Here is an 18979-nt window from a genome sequence, read left to right as displayed (position 1 = left end):
GGCAAAATAACTCAACAGACACTTCACAGAAGAAGAAATATGATCAGTCAACAAATGTATGAAAAAATGTTCCACATCACTAGCAATTAAAGAAATGCGAATTAAAACTACACTGAGATTTCATCTCACTCTAGTCAGAATAGCAATTATCAAGAATACAAGTAACAATAAATGTTGGTAAGGATGTGGGGAAAAGATACACTCATACACTACTGGTGGGACTACAAATTGGTACAACCTCTGTGTAAAGCAGTATGGAGATTCTTCAGAAAATCTGAAATGGAACCACCATTTGACCCAGTTATCTCACTCCTCAGCATATACTCAGAGGATTTAAAATCAGGATATTATAGTGATGCAGCCACATCAATGTTTATAGCAGCTCAATTCACAATAGCTAACCTATGGAACCAACCTAGGTGCTCTTCAATTGATAAAGAAAACGTGGTACACGTACAAAATAGAATTACTCAGCCACACAAAAGAATGAAATTATGGCATTTTCTGATAAATGGATGGAACTGGAGACTATTATGCTAAGTAAAATAAACCAATACCAAAAAAAAAAAAAAAAAACAAAGTCAGAACTTCTCTCTGAAATAAACCAATACCAAAAAAAAAAAAAAAAAAAAAACAAAGTCAGAACTTCTCTCTGATATGTAGATGCTGACTCACAATAGATGAAGGGTTGGGGTAGAGGTTCACTGGATTGGATAGGGAGGAGTGGTGGGAAGGAAGAGGGGATGAGAAAGACAATAGAATGAATCAGACATAATTTTCCTATGTCCATATATAAATACATCACCAGTGTAACTCCACCTCATGTACAACCAGAAAAATGAAAAGTTATACTCAATGTATATATGACATGTCAAGATACATGCTACTGTCATGTATAACTAAAAAGAACAAATGAAAAAGATTTGTAAGTACCTAAAAACCCATGATCCCAGCTATTTCTCAGTTCTGGATGAATTTTAAATCACCAAAATGCTATGTACACTCCTAGCCTTAAGGACTTTGAATTCAAAGACCCCTCAGTTAAGTTCTCCATCTTGAGAGAGACATTAGTCTGGGCTGTTCCTATGTTTGACTAGAAGAAAAATCTGATAAACACCATTATGCTTTTGGGAAATTATTATTCTATTGTATCAAATTGTAACAAAATATATTTCTAAAACTCAACAGTTTAGACAGGGTCCTGGACACAGAACAGTATCCTACTCTCCTTTTTAGTGAAAAGGAAAACTAAGTAATAATGACCATAAAACAAAGTAGTTGGAGTTCTTCCACTGGGAAGAATTTGTTTTCTTACAGTGAACTAAATGTTAATTCCCAAGAGCATCTTTTGGAAGTTTAGAAGATAAGGTGATAGATTTTCCCCCATTAGCCCAGAAAGATAGTTTGGCTAATATAATCTCATTAATGAAGTTGAAATCTCACCTAGAAATAATAACTCATCTCTGCCAGGGATTGACAGAAATTCAAAAGGTTAGGTTAAGGTACTGTAATGTCTGTAGAACAATATTTGCAAACTATAATCCTTGGAACAGTATTGTCCTGAGAGTTATTAATAAAAATTATGTGAGAAAAGGGTGTTAATAAGTATAATGTGAGAAATATCCAAATATTTCTAATACTCTATTGCCTCCTCTTATTTTCCAAAGGACATTAGCATATTAAAGTCCATGAAAAAATATTGCAGCAAAGAAACCAGTTTTACATCATTTAACTAAGTGCTTCACAAATACCTTATAACATCCCTTAGAACTAATAATTCTCTGAATATGCTGAACAATTAAATCTATATAAGCACCACAGGATGGTCAGCAATTTAGACCTGAATTCTCAAAACTCTCTCATGTCTCCAAGATGATTAGACTCTGTGGGTTGTAGACACACTAGTCTAAAGACATACAGTTAAAACAAGGGTAAACCACATGATATCAGGCATAAAATGGCTAAATAGAAATGCTCTTAAATTATTCCTGAGGCACTGGTATAGAGTGTTCAGTGGTGTTACATAGGAAGTGCCACCTGGTTAGGCAAATAGTGAACCCACTTTCAATTCCAATTCCAGTTTGCAAGAGGTTCTTCTAACCAAAAGAGATTTATACCCTCTACTGTGACCTTCCAACCACCAGGTATGACCACCATGGTATGCAGAAGAATGCTGATTCAACAGGAAGGGCATAGACAGCACTCAGATTACAGATTCGGACATCTACAACATCACAAAGCCATTACTGGGGTTGCTGGATAAAGATTAATTACAAGATCCAATATTAGCAGGCATCTTGTGATGTCACAAGTCACAACATGCCTCTTAATGCTCACTTCTGCCCTGTGGAGGCCCCATTACCTTCTGCTTTGCTAAGTACAGATCTTTGTAGCCTTCCCATTTCCTGTGGTCTTAAGAGCTCTATAGACTCTTCTGAAGGGAGAAGACAAGTGCTTCTTTTAAGTAACATTGTTACTGGCTGCAGAGGGGCATATTCAAGTATGTGTAACATTATCCCACATCTGCAATTACAGTTTGCTCAGACCTTCAACATCTTCACTAACCCTACATGAAACCTGAATTCCATGTTCCTCTACCCAATTACTAAAATATATTCACACATGCATGTGAACTGTCTTAGAAGTCACAATTAAAAGACAGGTCATTATTATTGCTGCTGTTTCCAGAAGATTCCTCAGCCCCTGTGTACATCACTGAATATAGACAACTACCTAAAGGAATTATATATTTTACTCATTGCACCCAGTCAAGCTTCCGTTCTAGATCACTTATGACCCTTCATATTTATTGTCTTAAATTGCTCAGGCGGCTATAACAAAATATCGTATAATGGATGTCTTGAACAACAGACATTAATTCCTCCCACTTCTGAAGACTGGGGAATCCAAAATTAAGGTGCTGGTAGGTGTACTGTCTGTTGAGCACCCCCTTCCTGATTTGCAGGTGGCCATCTTCCTTATCCTCACATGGCAGATAGCAAGAATGAGGCAGATTCTTCAACGTCTTCAAGTGGGTTCCTCCCTCATCACCTAACCACCTCCCAAAGGCCCTATCTACAAATATCCTCACATTAGGACTTCATGATATGAATTTGGGGAGAACACAAACATGCAGTCCATAATATTCTGCCCATAGATTTCCGAGATGTAAGTCTTTATCAAATATAAAATAAGTTTATTGCATCAAAATCTCCCCCAAAGTGTTTACTCATTCTGGCATCAACTCTAGAATCCAAACAAAGTCTCATCTAGATATCATCTAAACAAAATATTAGTGAGACTCAAGGTACAATTCATCCTGAGGCAAAATTCCTCTCTAGCTATGAAACTATGAAACAAAACAAGTTATATGCTTCTAATATACAATGTTGAGACAGGCAGAGGGGAGACATTCCCAGTACAAAATAAAGACAAAAAAAAAATATGGGGAAATGTATCCCAAGCAAGCTCAAAACCTAGCAAGGCAAACCCCATGAGATCTTAAGGCCTGAGAATAATCCAGATTTACTGTCGTGTAGTCCATAAGATTTTGCCCCTGGCCTCCCGCAGTCGACTTCAATACACAAGTTCAGTTAATCTTAACCAAATTGTTCAATGGAGATTGGCTGGCAACTTGGAGTGGCTGACAACCCTCTTGAACAATGTGAAGTCCAGATTCTGAACAGCTTGTGGAATGTTCCCTGGGCATGCTACCCATCACTCCCTACCACATCACATTTACTTGTTGCTGATTTGGTGTGCATGGTTACATTCACCCCTACAGAGATGTACTCTCAACTTTTAGATCAAGAAACAATATCAATCCTCTCCTACCATATGCTCATATTTTGATTTTACAACCCCACCTCATGTCCCCCCCACATACTTTTTTTTGCTTTTAGTATAAGGAAACTACTTAATCATGTCACTTTTTTTCCAGATATTTTTATTTTACCTTCTTAGAACCTTATAAGGTTCTCTCTCCTGACTACCTGAGCCTGATCTTTACTACCTGATCCCACGTTTTTATTCACATGAGACGTTACTGTCTTTGTTTGGGGGTGTTTCTTCTCTCTGAGCCAACAGTCAGCTTCCCCCAAAATTCATTTTACTGAAAAGACTATCCACCTTTAAATTGAAAATTCTGTCTGGAATAAAAATATATTTATAGCACATAGTTCAAACTCTTAACAAATATTTTAACTATAATTAATAGACCTTTTTTTTTCCAAATCATTACTAGATGACATCTTAATCTTTTGCCTACAATATGTTATGCTCATTTTTTTTTAATCAGTGATTGAACTCAGGGGCAGTCAACCACTAAGCCGCCTCCCCAGCCCTATTTTGTATTTTATTTACAGACAGGGTCTCACTGAGCTGTTTAGCATCTTGCTTTTGCTGAAGCTCACTTTGGACTCTCGATTCTCCTGCCTCAGCCTCCCAAGCCTGTGGGATTAAAGACCTGTGCCACTATGCTGGGCTGTTTCCAAATTCTTAAAAATATTCTTATGACTACATGACTTCATCATTTTAACTATATTTTATCTATGCAAACTTTATTTATACATTTTAAAATTAACAATTTCTTATTATTCTTGAAATTTTTAACTTTATAAACATTCATTTATCCATAATAATTTTTATGTTTCATTTTATTTATACATATTTTGAAATGTTTAACTTTAAAATATTTATTTATCCATAATGATGTTATCTGTTTCATTTTATTTCTACATATTTAACTATACTTCATACTGGATTCTTTTTTAAGATAAGTAGCTTCATAGAACATAAATCTTTGATAAAATTTTCCTTATATTGTAATCTTACCAGTTTAAAAGTCTCTGTTTTTTCCAGATATGAAATTTTTCCCACATAATGAGACAAATCCATGTTAAACTTGTCAATTTTTGACACTAGAGTAGCATTTAATGAATTAGCCAGCCTTCCATAAATATAAAAAAGTATCTGATGCAGACTACTTTATAAAGAAAAGATGTTCATTTTGGCTCATGGTTTGTGAGGTATGAAGGCGAAACAGCATTTCACAGGCTTTAGCAAGGACCCCGTGAGCTGCATCACATTGTAGTGGGAGCGTATACATATCTCTGTGGGGTCTCCTTGTGAAGCCCCTAAGATTCAATAATGGAGTGTTATGGTTTGGATGTTAGGTGTCTCCCAAAAACTCATGTGTGAAACAATGCAAGAGGGTCCAGAGCGGAAATGATTGGGTTATGATAACCTTAATCTGAACAGTGAATTAATACCCTGTTGGGATTGACTGAGTGATAGGGTGTGGCTGAAAGAGGTGAGGCATTGGGGGCATGGAATTGGAGTATATATTTGTATCTGGCAACTGGAGATATCTCTCTCTCTCTCTCTCTCTCTCTCTCTCTCTTTCTCTCTCTCTCTGCTTTTTGACAATCATATAAGCCGGTTCCCTTTGGCATATTCTTCTGCAATATTGTTCTGCCTCACCTCAAGCCCCGAGGAATGGAGCCAGCTGTCTATGGACTGCAGCCTCTAAAACTATGAGCCCTCAAATTAACTCTTCCTCCTCTAGAGTTGTTCTGTTTGGGTCCTTTAGTCACAGCGGTGAAAAAGCTGACTAACACATGGAGGCTTTACCCAAATGACCCAATCTAATACAATCACGTCCCAAAGGCCCTATCTCTAAATAACATAGTTAGATTAAGTTTCTACCCTCTTCTTACCATAAACACAAGACTTTGTGGATTCAACTCTGGCAGGGGAAAAAAACATATTCAAACTATAAAGATGAGTCCCAGGTATTGGGATTAGGCACCTGGAAGAGGCTTAATAGCTGTCGTTCTTATGTGATGAAGAAGTAGGTTTTTAAAAAGTCCCTGCCATCCTCAGTTATAAGAAAGAATGAGCTGTCCTTCAGTTGAGCAGTGATGCTCCTTGACACTGCCTCTTCCTATGTAGATGAGATTAGCTAGCTTGGCTTTTCTTCTGGTTCCAGAGACCTCCTACATTGCTAGAGGTATTGGAAAAGATACGTGGGCATGTGAGTGGAAAACATGCTAGATGAGAGTTACTTTTATTCTGGACCAAAGTCAAGGAAGATAACCATGGGGGAGGAGGCATTCTGGTATATGCTATTTCAGAGAATGTGGTAAGGGTATCTTTTAATTACTAAGCATATTTGCATTCATCACTGTAAAAAATAAATAAATAACTGAGACCACCAACTTTAAAAGAAGAAAGGTTTATTTTGGCTCACAATTCTAGAGGTTTTTGCCCGTGGTCTCTCTGTTCTGTTGCTTTAGACCTGAGGTAGCACAGTATTTCATGAGAACACATGGTGGCAGAGGCCTATTTTTGTCATGGCACCCGAGAAGTAAAGGAGGACAAGAAGGGACTGAGATTCCAATATCCCCTTCAAGGGCATACTTCCAATGATCTAACTTCCTTCCACTAGGCCTCATCTCCTAAAATTTCCAACCAAGGTTTTAGAATATGAGCCTTTGGGGGACATTCACTTAGCACATAGTTAAAGAAATATGGTTCCACTATTTCCAGTTGCATACTACCAGAAAGTGGGGCAAGGAAGTATAATTTACACAACATTTCTTAAGAGAATGACTTTTTTAAAAAAAAAAAAATGTCTGAATGACTTGTAATTAATGAATCATTAATTAGAGGATGAATGTGTATTTCTGAAGTACTTGAGGGTATTATTGCCAAACATAACTAATTGCCTACAATTCTGCTTATACCATTTTTACTCTCTTACAGTTTTCTTTATAGCACTCCCAGTAATGGACTCTTGACCTGATATAGACCCTCCACAGCAGGATGCTGACCATGAGCTTCACCTTAAGCCTCTAATTGCACTGACACCAAAGCACTTTACCCCAGAGTTCTTTTAAAACCTTGAGGTCTGCTCTTTTCCTTGGCCAGAGACTAAACAGAAGCAACTCTTCTCACCTGTGTCCTCCACCCATGTCCCAGTTTTGTACTATGCTTCCTCTCACCACCCCACGTTTCACTGCCTCCTTCCTTCCTAAAGTTTTCCACTGAAACATGGTAAACAAGCTCTTCTACAGCTATTCATAGGATACTCCTTCCACTCTTTGTCCTGGCTAAGACCTTTCCCCACCTAAATTGCTGCTTTCTGAATTTGGCAGATTTCAGGAAGCAGTTCTAGCTCGTTTTCTTATTCCCCTGTGCCTGGAGGCCAGGAAGAGGGGTCAGCATTTTTTAAAACAATCATTCATGTCACTTCCAGACCATTATTTTTTCCTGTTGTATAAAAATTCCTGCTCATTTTAGGATCCTGCTATCGGATTATATGCTGGAATAGAATCTAATTGTATTAGAGCTGTGTATAACATCTCTGAAATGGGTGGGAGATAAGGATATTAGATAAATTCGGAAATGAATACATACAATATGACCACAGACAAAATAAACTGCGTATAACTACTGTACAATAGTTAAAGTTACTTCCAGCAAGAGTATGGGCTAACAATTCCAATTCTGCTATACATGTACACTGCAACTGAACCATTGTATAAGTGGATATGGCAGATGGTGGGAGACAGATTCCTCATTGTTGGAGTGAAAGGTTACAGACAAGCAAGCAGGGGAAGAGACTGGAATGACAATGTGGTAATGAATTAGAGTTTGAGACATTGGTATAAAGACATTTAACTTAAAATAGAGATGGTTACATATAGAAGTATTATATATGGATATATGCATATCCATATATATCTGCATATCCATATATATCTTCATACATATACATATCTCCATATATAAATGTATAAGTACACACATATATATTCAAGTTAATAGATACATACATGTTTCCCTGTTGTGTTCTGTTAAAAGGGCCTAGAAGCATTGTCATTCCAGTATACTAATGAGCATACCTAGCACCCAGATCTTGCTTTCTAATAAAAGGATCAGGACTCCTTGGAAAAATGGATGTTTCTAGAATGAGAGCCATGAAGATCAGCCTAAACCATTTTGCTTTACCAAAGAGTAAGGAAATACCCAAAACAAAACAAAATGGGGGAAAAAACACATTTACGAGGATATATCAAAGGGCAAAGGATACAGAACCAATGGAAAGAACTCCCAATGGCCAAAACAGGAACAACTTAAGAAGACAAGTAAGGTAGTATTGGATTATAACCCAAAGTATAAAATACTTGAGTCTACACTTATATAAAGAAATAATTGAATAAAATAAATGAGAGAGGGGAGACAAATCTCCCGTGCAAAAGAATTCCAAATAATTCTTGTACTCTACCCTCAAAGAGGTGAAGCATAACTCTCTATTCCACAGTTTGGGATTGTGTATAGAGACTTCCAAAGATTACAGTATGGGGTACAAAGGGGTGGGGTGAGTCACTTTACAGTAAACAAACCTGAAAAACACTACTTTCTCCAGGTGATCAAGGTCAACTTCCACAGTAACAAATTGTGCATATAGTATGCACCCTAGATATAATATGACCCAGAATGACATTTTACTCCATGTTCTTCCAAAACTCACAACTTTAGTCTAATCATGAGAAAGATATCAGACTAATCCCCACTCAAAGTACATTCTATATATCTCCTGATTAGTGTTCCTCAAAATCGTCAAAGTTATCAAAAGTGGAAAATATTAGAAACATTCATAGACAAGAAGAGTCTAAGAAGATATCACAACTTGTAATTGTGGCATCCTGAAAGTAACTTAGAGTGGAAAAGGACATCAGACAGAAACTAAGAGAAGCTGAATACAATACATAATTTAGTTGCTAATACTTGTTAGTGTGGATTATTAATTATAATAAATATATTCATGTAAAATGTTAATAAGAGGAGAAACAGGGTACATAGCAATCTTTATACTATATTTGCAACTTTTCTGTAAATATAAAAACATTCATTTTTTTAATTAATTTTTATTGTAGGTTGTTCAAAACATTACATAGTTCTTGATATATCATATTTCACACTTTGATTCAAGTGCGCTCCCATTTTTACCCCATATACAGATTGCAGAATCACTTCAGTTGCACATCCATTGATTTACATATTGCCATACTAGTGTCGGTTGTATTCTGCTGCCTTTCCTATCCTCTACTATCCCCCCTCCCCCCTCCCCTCCCCTCTTCTCTCTCTACCCCCTCTACTGTAATTCATTTCTCCCCCTTATATTTTTCCTCCTTTCCCCTCACTTCCTCTTGTATGTAATTTTGTATACCCCTGAGGGTCTCCTTCCATTTACATGCAATTTCCCTTCTCTCTCCCTTTCCCTCCCACCTCTCATCCCTGTTTAATGTTAATCTTCTTCTCATGCTCTTTGTCCCTACTCTGTTCTTAGCTACTCTCCTTATATCAAAGAAGACATTTGGCATTTGTTTTTAAGGGATTGGCTAGCTTCACTTAGCATAATCTGCTCTAATAAAAACATTCATTTTTAAAATAAAATATATTTAAAGAGAAACAAATATAGAAAGATATGCACCAAAATCTTATATGATTGTATTTTAGTAGTGGGATTAGAATTTTCTTTTTTATGTATATTTTTAAAATAATACTATTGTATTTTAATGTTTAGCTCTTAAAGTCTTGATATCAGCCAGTAGTCTCAGAAGTTGGTCCCTGGCTACTTCAGAGAAGTAGAGCTTTGTCCTTCGTCAAGTAAGTAACTCCTGTTTCCATCTCCAGGAGGAGTTCCACTGCATAGAGAATAATAGCAAAGAGCATAGTGATGCCCACCCCCAAAACTGCAGTCCCAGCATTTCTGCCCACTGCATGATTGGCAGTTGTCAGGATCTCCAAGAAAGACAGGACTCACACAAGGACTGGATGGAACACTTTCCTCACATAAAGAAGCAGAACAAGACTGGATTTCATAAAGGTCCCGTGGTCAGCAGGTCTTGACCCAGGGCCAGGGGTCCTGCCTGCACCCCCTCTTGTGCTACAGGAAAGGACCTCATTTCTTCCTCTGCCAGGAACAGAGAAAGCTGTAGGGTTGGCAAAATGTTATATGATGCACAAGCTTTAAGCAGAACAAAGTACATATTAAACCCTAAACAAGAAAAGGTACTCCAAAACAGGTTACAGCCCCAGCACAGGCCATGAGGGCTCCTTATCTCCATATAAGGAAATGTCCAAGACCCAAAGCATACTCTTATGCACCGTACAAAGATGGACAATCTGCTCATGACTTCCTCTCCAACGGCCCTCATTCTCAGGAATATATATCTGACAGTGTAACCTCATTTTTAAAAAGGAAGTAAGTACAATTCTCACAAGGTAAGGAATAGAGGTAAGTCATTTTAAATATCAGGAGAATATAGTAAGCCATTATTACTAGAGGAACAATTACTTTTGCAAATTAAACTTTGGGAATCCTTCCAGAAAGGAGTCTGCAAAATGAATAATGCCTAGAAGAAAAGCCTCACACTGTCTAGAAAGACAATTCTCCATATAGGCTCCCTAAATCAGAAGGAGAGCAACAGAGATGAATTTCTTTCACTAAGAAAGGCAGTATCTCAAAGGAGATATGAGAAGATATCAGTTCTACCCTTGACTGATACAAGAATTCCTCAGAAACTTGCCCTTCACGTCTGCCTGAAATATCAAATTTCAAGGAGACTGATTTCATTTTAAGATAGACCCCCAAATCAAGCTGTAATGTTCCATGATGATTTGCTTGTATTTTGTAAACATATGATTAATAAATTATGAATTGAGGAGATGAATATTACTTATAAAATGACTAGTACCTACTTATTATTTAGAAAGGCAGCATCAGCATAGAAGTTAAGAATGTAAGTTAAAATTCAACCTTAGCAATTATTTAACTTCTCAGAGTCTCAGTTACTTCGTTTATAAAGTGAAGGTATTTATAGTCCCTTCCTCATAGAGTTGCTGCAAAAGTTAAATTAATTAATGTATGTTAAGTACTTAGAATGGTATCTGCCGCATAGCAAATTCTGGATAAAAGTTGGCTGTTGTTTAAAGTAAGAGCACTCAGTGGCTTTTATCCATCTTTTCTTTATTCTCCTTTATGTTCTGCCAATATTCTATCCCAACACCATGTTGACACCTTCATCCTGCCAGACCCTCACTCACTTCTCCATACATGAACATTCTCTGATGTACCCAGGAATAGGGTTTGCTGATTCCTTCAATTTTCACTCTTTTTGCCTACCTCTAGATATGGTTCTTATATATTTTTTTCCTCTATTGCAATCACTGACACTGAACTTTAGCAATAGTCAATTAGAATTAATGGTTTCAACTCTGTTACCTTCATTCACCCCAATATACTCACGCCCTGAATTCAGGCTAAATTTTATTTTTATTTTAACAAAATTTCATTGAGATATAATTCACATTCCATAAAGTTCTTACTTTTAAAGTATACCAACCAATGACTTTTTAGTGTTTATAGACTTATGTAACCATCAATGTTATCTACTTAAAGAACATTTTAATTACACCAAAAGAAACCCCATATCCATTAGTGGTCTCCTCATTTTCCTCTACCTCCAGCCACAGACAACCCCTAATCTACTTTCTGTCTATAGATTTGCCTACCTTGGACATTTCATATAAACAGAATGATAGAATATATAGCCTTTTTGTCTGACTTCTTTTACTTAGCATACAGTTTTCTCAAATTCATCAGCATTGTAGCATACATGAGCATTTCATTGCTTTTTATGACCAACTATTATTCCATTATATGAATACCACATTTTGTTTATACATTCATCAACTGATGAACATTTAGGTTGTTTCCTCAATTTGGCTATTATCAATAATATCAATCAGTAAGTGCTCAAATGAGCAAATGTGAAAAGTTTTGTGTGGACATATGTCTTCAGTTCTCCTGAGGATGTATCTAGGGGAAGAATTACTGAGTCACACAGCAGCTCTTATCTAGCTTTGTGAGGCATTGCCATTGTTTTCAAACACAGTAGCTGCACCATTTCATGTTACCACCAGAAACCTAAGAGGGTTCCAACTTCTATAATCTCCCAACATTTATCATTGTCCATCTTGTTTTAATAGCCATCTTAGTGGGTATGAAGTATTATCTTGTAGTTTTGATTTGTGGTTCCCTAATGACCAACTTCATGTGCTTTTTTGGGCACTTATATATATCTTTGGAGAAATGTCTATTTTAACACCTTCTGCCATCTTTTAAACTGGGTTATTATATTCTTGTTATTAAGTTGTAAAAATTAATTATGTATTCTGCATTCTGAAAAGTTTCTTATCACATATATTTTTCACAAGTATCTTCTCTCATGCTTTGGGAATTGACTTTCACTTTCTTTATGTTGTCCTTTGAAACATCAAAGTTTTTAATCTTGTACATTCCTATGTATCTAATTTTTCTTTTCTTTAAATACCTAAAAAATCATTGCCTACCCAAGGCCATGAAGACTTACCATTATATTTTATTCTAAGTTTTATAGTTTTAGCTATTAAATTTGAATCTATGATTCATTTTGAATTATTTTTTTGTATATAGTGTGAGGAAAGGTCCTAGCTTCATTCCTTTGTATGTTGCCCCAATACCATTTGTTGAAAATATTATTCTTTCTCCAGTTGGATTGTCTAGGCACCCTTAATGAAAATCAGCTGACCATAAAGGTAAGGGTTTACTTCTTAATTCTGTTGTATTTCATTTATTTCTATGCCTTTTCCTTATTCCAATACCAGAGAGTCTTAATTACTGTTCTGTGTAATAAGTTTAAGAATCAGGAAGTATATGTCCTCAAATTTTGTTCTTCTTTTTCAAGATTATTTTGGCCACATTGGGTCCTTTGCATTTGCATACAAGTTTTAGAATCAGCTCCTCAATCTCTGCAACAACAACAGCAACAAAACATCAGCTGGGATTTTTACAGTGTTAAATTGAATCTATGTATCAATTTTGGTAGTCTTGCCATCGTAACAATATTAAGTCTTCCAATGCATGAACATTAAACGTATTTACATTTTTTTTACATTTATGGGAAATTTTATAGTTTGTGTAGACCAAAAAATATTAAAATGTAAGGTACAGTGAATAACTATACACATTACAATCTGGCCACTTTGGGGCATGTAGTAAAAGTAAAATTCAAGAAATGTAAACACTTCATAAGTCACTATCTTCCTTCTACTACAGTCAGAAACGTTGCTAGCTAAATTTTTTTTAGATATTAGTACCTGTAAGGAGAAGACTCAGAAGATCATGTTTAGACACACCTGCATTCACTTGATAACCAAAAATCTGAATTAGAGGTACTATCTGAGTTTAAAACAAATTGGAAGGCAGAGGTCACTCTAGCATATTTTAGAGCTGTTAACAAACTATAATTTATGGTGACATTATACACACTGATGAGACTCCTTTAAAGACTACATTATATAGTTTATATCCATGAATGAAATTATTACCATCACATAGTATGAACTACCATACCATAAATCTACATAACTAAAGATTCCTAATAGTTTATCCTTCCTAAGTTCTTCAAATTTCAGTTGAGCAACTTAGGTAAAGAACTTCAGCTTTCACTTGATCTTTCAACTGAAAGTTGAAATTTTTGAATTTTCAGTAAAACTCACTTCATGCACACTGACAATACATAGATTTCTATGACGTTTGGTTATAGATTTCTGCACATTTTGAAAGCTTAATGCTGTTAATATAACCACTGATTTGTAGAAGCCCTTTTAAGTTTGTGAAAAGTCCCTTTTGTGGGGGTAGAGTACTGGGGAGCTTTACCACTGAGCTAAATCACCACTCCTTTTAATTTTTTGAGACAGCATCTTGATAAGTTGCTGAAGCTGGCCTCAAACTTGCAATCCTCTTGCCTCAGCCTACCAAATCACTGGGATTACAGTGTATATCAACTCACCTGGCTTAAAAAAGTTTTTAAGGTCAGCATTTCCAAAACACTTCATGTATTTGTCTTTATCCACATTTAGTTGTAAATCAAGGTCACATACATATCTCATGAGGTTCTGAACACATCTAGAAATATTTTCAAAATTAGCTTCATATTATATGACCTTGTGAAGTTTACAAATAACCCAGGAGATAAGAGAACTAGCCAACCAGGTTGCTACTTCAAAATGGTGAATGAGACAAAGAACTAATCTTATTGTTACTACGTACCTTGAACAACATTTAATGTCTTCTGATGGCTTCAACCTATTCTGTACACCAATTCTCACCCAACTACTTTGCCTGTAGGAAGCATTAAGGGCTGAAGGAGTGAGATAACTGGATGCTATGTGGATAACTACTAGGTATTACCACTTGAATAAAAATATATTAATATATTCATTCTTTAACTAGTGTCACCATTATGAACAAAGCTAGTTATTTAATTTGAATAACTACTGACTTTCATTTAAAAAAGAAAAGGAAAGGAAACTCAGGGCTGGGGATATTGCTCAGAGGTAGAGTACTTGCCTATTATGCCCTGAGTTCAATCCCCAGAACCCATTTTAATATTTGGTGTAGTAAATCAGATATTTTGTTGTCTTTCTGCTTCTTCAGACATTCTGTTTTCTTCTTCTTCTTCCTCCTTCTTCATTGGTAATACTCATCAATGACATACTGGTATTTTGGGGTGCTGATACTCAAAATCAGATGCAATCTTCTCCAAAAAAAGTCACACATCGGGCTGGGGATGTGGCTCAAGCGGTAGCATGCTTGCCTGGCATGCATGCGGCCGGGGTTCGATCCTCTGCACCACATACAAAGATATTGTGTCTGCCGAAAACTAAAAAATAAATATTAAAAAATTATCTCTCTCTCTCTCTCTCAAAAAAAAAAAAAAAAAGTCACACATTGAAAGGGTTGAGGTGGCAGCCAGAAGTATGTACAACCATAAGTTGGGGACCAGGTTAGTTTCGTTGGAACAATAGTAGGCAAAACATCTTTCTTTTCTAGTCCATCAACTTCATTGTCATTTGTACTGTATTTTTCCATTGTTTCACCACTAACAAAGTGGAGGACCCTCCTTGGGACCTTTCTTCTTTTTCCCTATGACTCTCAGTTCTACATTTGGGGGAGGGGGTGTGGGTACTGGGGATTGAACTCAGGTTCACTTGACCACTGAGCCACCTCCCCAGCCCTATTCTGTATTTTATTTAGAAACAGGGTCTCATTGAGTTGCTTAGTGCCTCGCCATTGCTGAGGCTGGCTTTGAACTCCCAGTCCTCCTGCCTCAGCCTCCCAAGCCACTGAAATTATAGGTGTGCGCCACCATGCCCGGCCCAGTTCTACATTTTCAATGCCTCTTTCATTACTCATGAAATGCCTCAACTCCCCACACAGTGACTGCTTCTCCTTCCACACCTCCCACCGGCTCCTGGTCCATCATCCTGGTCACCACAGGGCTGCAGCAACGCCCACCTTGGGCCATGCCCAGCTAAATCACTGTGAGTGAGATGTATTCACATGTATTTAGACTTTCTTTAACTTCTTCCAAGAGTGTTTCATAGTTTTAAGAATGTAAGTTTTTAACTTCTTTTGTTAAATTCATCCCTAGATAGTTTATTCTTTTTGATGCTATCATAAATGCAATTTTTTTTATATTTCATTTGTGGATATTTCATTGTTAGAGTATAGAAGTACAATAGATCTTGTTCTTGCATCTATCAGCCTTTCTGACTATTATTATATTATTATACTATATAAAACATAATATATTATTATATTATTTATCATGTTATTTCTAAAAAAATTGATGGATTCCTTAGGATTTTTTACATACAAAATAATATAATCTGAAAATAGAAATAATTTCATTTCTTTATTTCCAATTCAGTTATATTTTATGTCTTTTCCTTGCCTAATTTCTCTGGTAAAAAACTCCAGTGCAATGTTGAATAGAAGTGCTCAACACAGATATTTTTGTTTTGTTCCTAATTTTAGGGAGAACATCTCCAGTTTTTCATCAGTTAGTGTGATATTAACTGTGGGTATTTCACATTGATGGACTTTTTCTTAATTTGTTTAGTTTTTTAATAATGAAAAATTACCAGATTTTGTAATTTTTTTTTCTACAGGTTAAACTTTTTTTTTCTTATTATTGATCCATCAGATTTTAATAATATTTATGAATATGCAGAACTTAAAGTCTTCTTGATTGAAAGACATAAACACAATGTAAAATGATAGTATAAATTATCCCTCTTCATTTACAAAGGAATGAAATCTTTTTTTAATTGCTTTTATTTTTTTAAATACATGACAGTGGAAGGCATCACAATTCTTATTACACATATAGAACACAATTTTTTATATCTCTGTATATAAAGTATGTTCACACTAATTCATGTCTTCATACATGTACTTTGGATAATGATGTCCATTACATTCCACCATCATTTCTAACCCCCAGGTTAAACTTTTTAAAGGATGGTTCCAGTTTTATTACAAATCTTGAGTGATTCCACACTACCCTTTAAATTAGCAGATTCGTCAACTCTGAGTTGATGCTTTAATGCCATGAGATCCTTGAGAACCTTGGACAGAAATGGATATATTCTGCATTAGAGAAGACTGTGAATTTTGGTGGGGTGAGAGGATGCACTGTGGTAGGCAGACTATTTCTGTTCTAAATATGATGAGGTGTCATTCCTGTGATTATTTTTGTTTTATGGCACAAGTGGCCTTCAGATTGGGGGTCCTGAACTAATCAAATGAGCCCTTAAAAGCTGAAAGTTTTCTTCACCAATAGTAGAAGAGTAAGAAAGGGAAGTTAAAGCACAGGAAGGACCCAATGTGTCATTTCTGGCTTAAAGATGGAGAAGGTCATATCAGAAGGAAGCCAAGCAGCCTTTAGAATCAGAAAATAACCCCTTCCCGACAGCCAACAAGTAAACAGAGACATCTGACTCACACACAAGGAACTAGATTCTGCTAACAATCTGAATTGGTTTGAAGGCAGATTATATTCCAGAACTCCCAGACAAGAGTTTAGCTTTACCAATCCCCTGATGGGAGCCCTGTGAGACCTTAAATGTGGGATCCAACTAAGTCTTCCCACACTTTTGGCTCACAGAATTTGAACTAATAAATGTGTATTTTTTTAAGCTACTAAAATTGTGGTAATTTGTTACATGGCAAGAGACAACTAATACAGAGACTGAGAAGAAACATTCACTGTTAGCAGAGAAGATCAACACATTCTCCAAAAGTGGGTGTACTAAGTAATATATTATGTGAAGAGACCCCTGGAAAAGTACATGCTGCTGGCTAGGGGACTTCTTAGTCATGTGAAATTCTTCCTCTATTTGGATATGATGGGCTTGTCAGCTACCAATAGTGTTATAGTTTGGCATTTTAAAGGCTTGAACTTTTAATTTTGTTCCCCAGTTAATTTGTAAACATTTAAGAAGAGAAGAAATTTGAAGTATGAAAATTTTTATAATTTGCTTTTTGGTCAAAGAAATTATACTTGCTTGCTATTTTGTAATTTGACCTTTATATAAAAAAGGAATCTGATTTGTATTTGCACTGAAGGAAAAGTTTGAAATTGAATATTATAACTATCATTTATTTTATTAGAGACAGATTAGATTATCCACATGGTCAAAAGGGGGAACCAACCCAAATGTCCAGCCATAGATGAATGGAGAAAAAAAATGATGAAATATTATTCAGTCTTATAAAGGAATGAATTCTAACATATGGTACAACATAGATAATTATATGTTAGAAAACATGAAATGACAAATATTGTGTGATTCTACTTATGTGAGAGATCTGAAACAGTCATATTAATAGAGACAGGAAGTACATGGTGATTTCCAGGACCTGGGAGTGATGGTGGGAAGGAGGAGTTAGTCCATTTCAGATGAAAAAGTTCTAGAGATGAATTGTGGTCAACAGTTGCAGAACTATAAATGTACTTAATTCCACTAAATTATGCACTTAAAGTAGTTTAAATGGAAAGTTATATGTTATGTGTAGTTTACAGCACTTTTTAAAAACAAGGATTATATCTTTCTCCTTTGGAAATCATCAGCTGTGTCAAAGGATTTCACCATGGGCAAGCTTCTATGATAAAACTCGTTCCCTTCCCAACTACTTATTTGTGTGAAAAATTTTCTCAGAATTAGGAATATAACTGCTGACCAATCCTGTTTCTATAGCAACACTTAGAGACTTGAACTAATTGAAACAAAGCAGCACTCTCGATGAGTGGTGGATTTGCAATGAAATTTACTTTTATGTTTAATTATATTTATTAAAATGTGTCATTTACCTGGTGTGGTGGCACATGCCTTGTAATCTCAGCTACTTGGGAGGCTGATAAAGGATGATTAAAAGTTAAAGGCAAGCCTAGGCAATTTAGCAAGATCTTGTCTTAAAATGAAAAGGTCTGGGAATGTATCTCAGTAATAGAGCATCCCTGCGTTCAATTCCCAGTAACCCCTCCAAATGTGCAATTGTGTTGTTTTGATCATTTTTGTGCCGATAATAAGTACATGCTACATAAATAAAATGTAGTAAAACAGAGTCATATTCATAGAAAATAAAAAGTATTTGTTTTAATTTACAGCCATAACTTTTTGCAAAGAACTATAATAGAGGATTCTGGAAGGATATTATATTTTTATAACTTTGGAAGAAAGAGTGAAATGAAAATCCTTAAATTGGAAACTAGAACAATGTAAAATTTCTGGCTGTGAAAAATTATCTTTTCTCGTATTTTTAAAATAGATGATGGGAGATCTCAAATGCTATAATATTTTGATTCTGCACTAGATACATTTAAAAATAATGTAAATAATTTTATTTTAACATCAAACCAGAAGTATGTACTCTTTCCGGTAATTATACTTTTCTTTTGAAAGTTATGCTAATTGTATAACTATACAGTTATATTTAATTGTACGGTTACAGGGATTGTCCTTCGAGTTTTACCATGAAGACTAGCACAACACAGCAGTCCACAGTTATCATATTGAC

This window comes from Callospermophilus lateralis, chromosome 6 (assembly GCF_048772815.1).
Source record: "Callospermophilus lateralis isolate mCalLat2 chromosome 6, mCalLat2.hap1, whole genome shotgun sequence".
Lineage (NCBI taxonomy): Eukaryota > Metazoa > Chordata > Mammalia > Rodentia > Sciuridae > Callospermophilus > Callospermophilus lateralis.
This window is presented reverse-complemented; position numbering follows the sequence as displayed.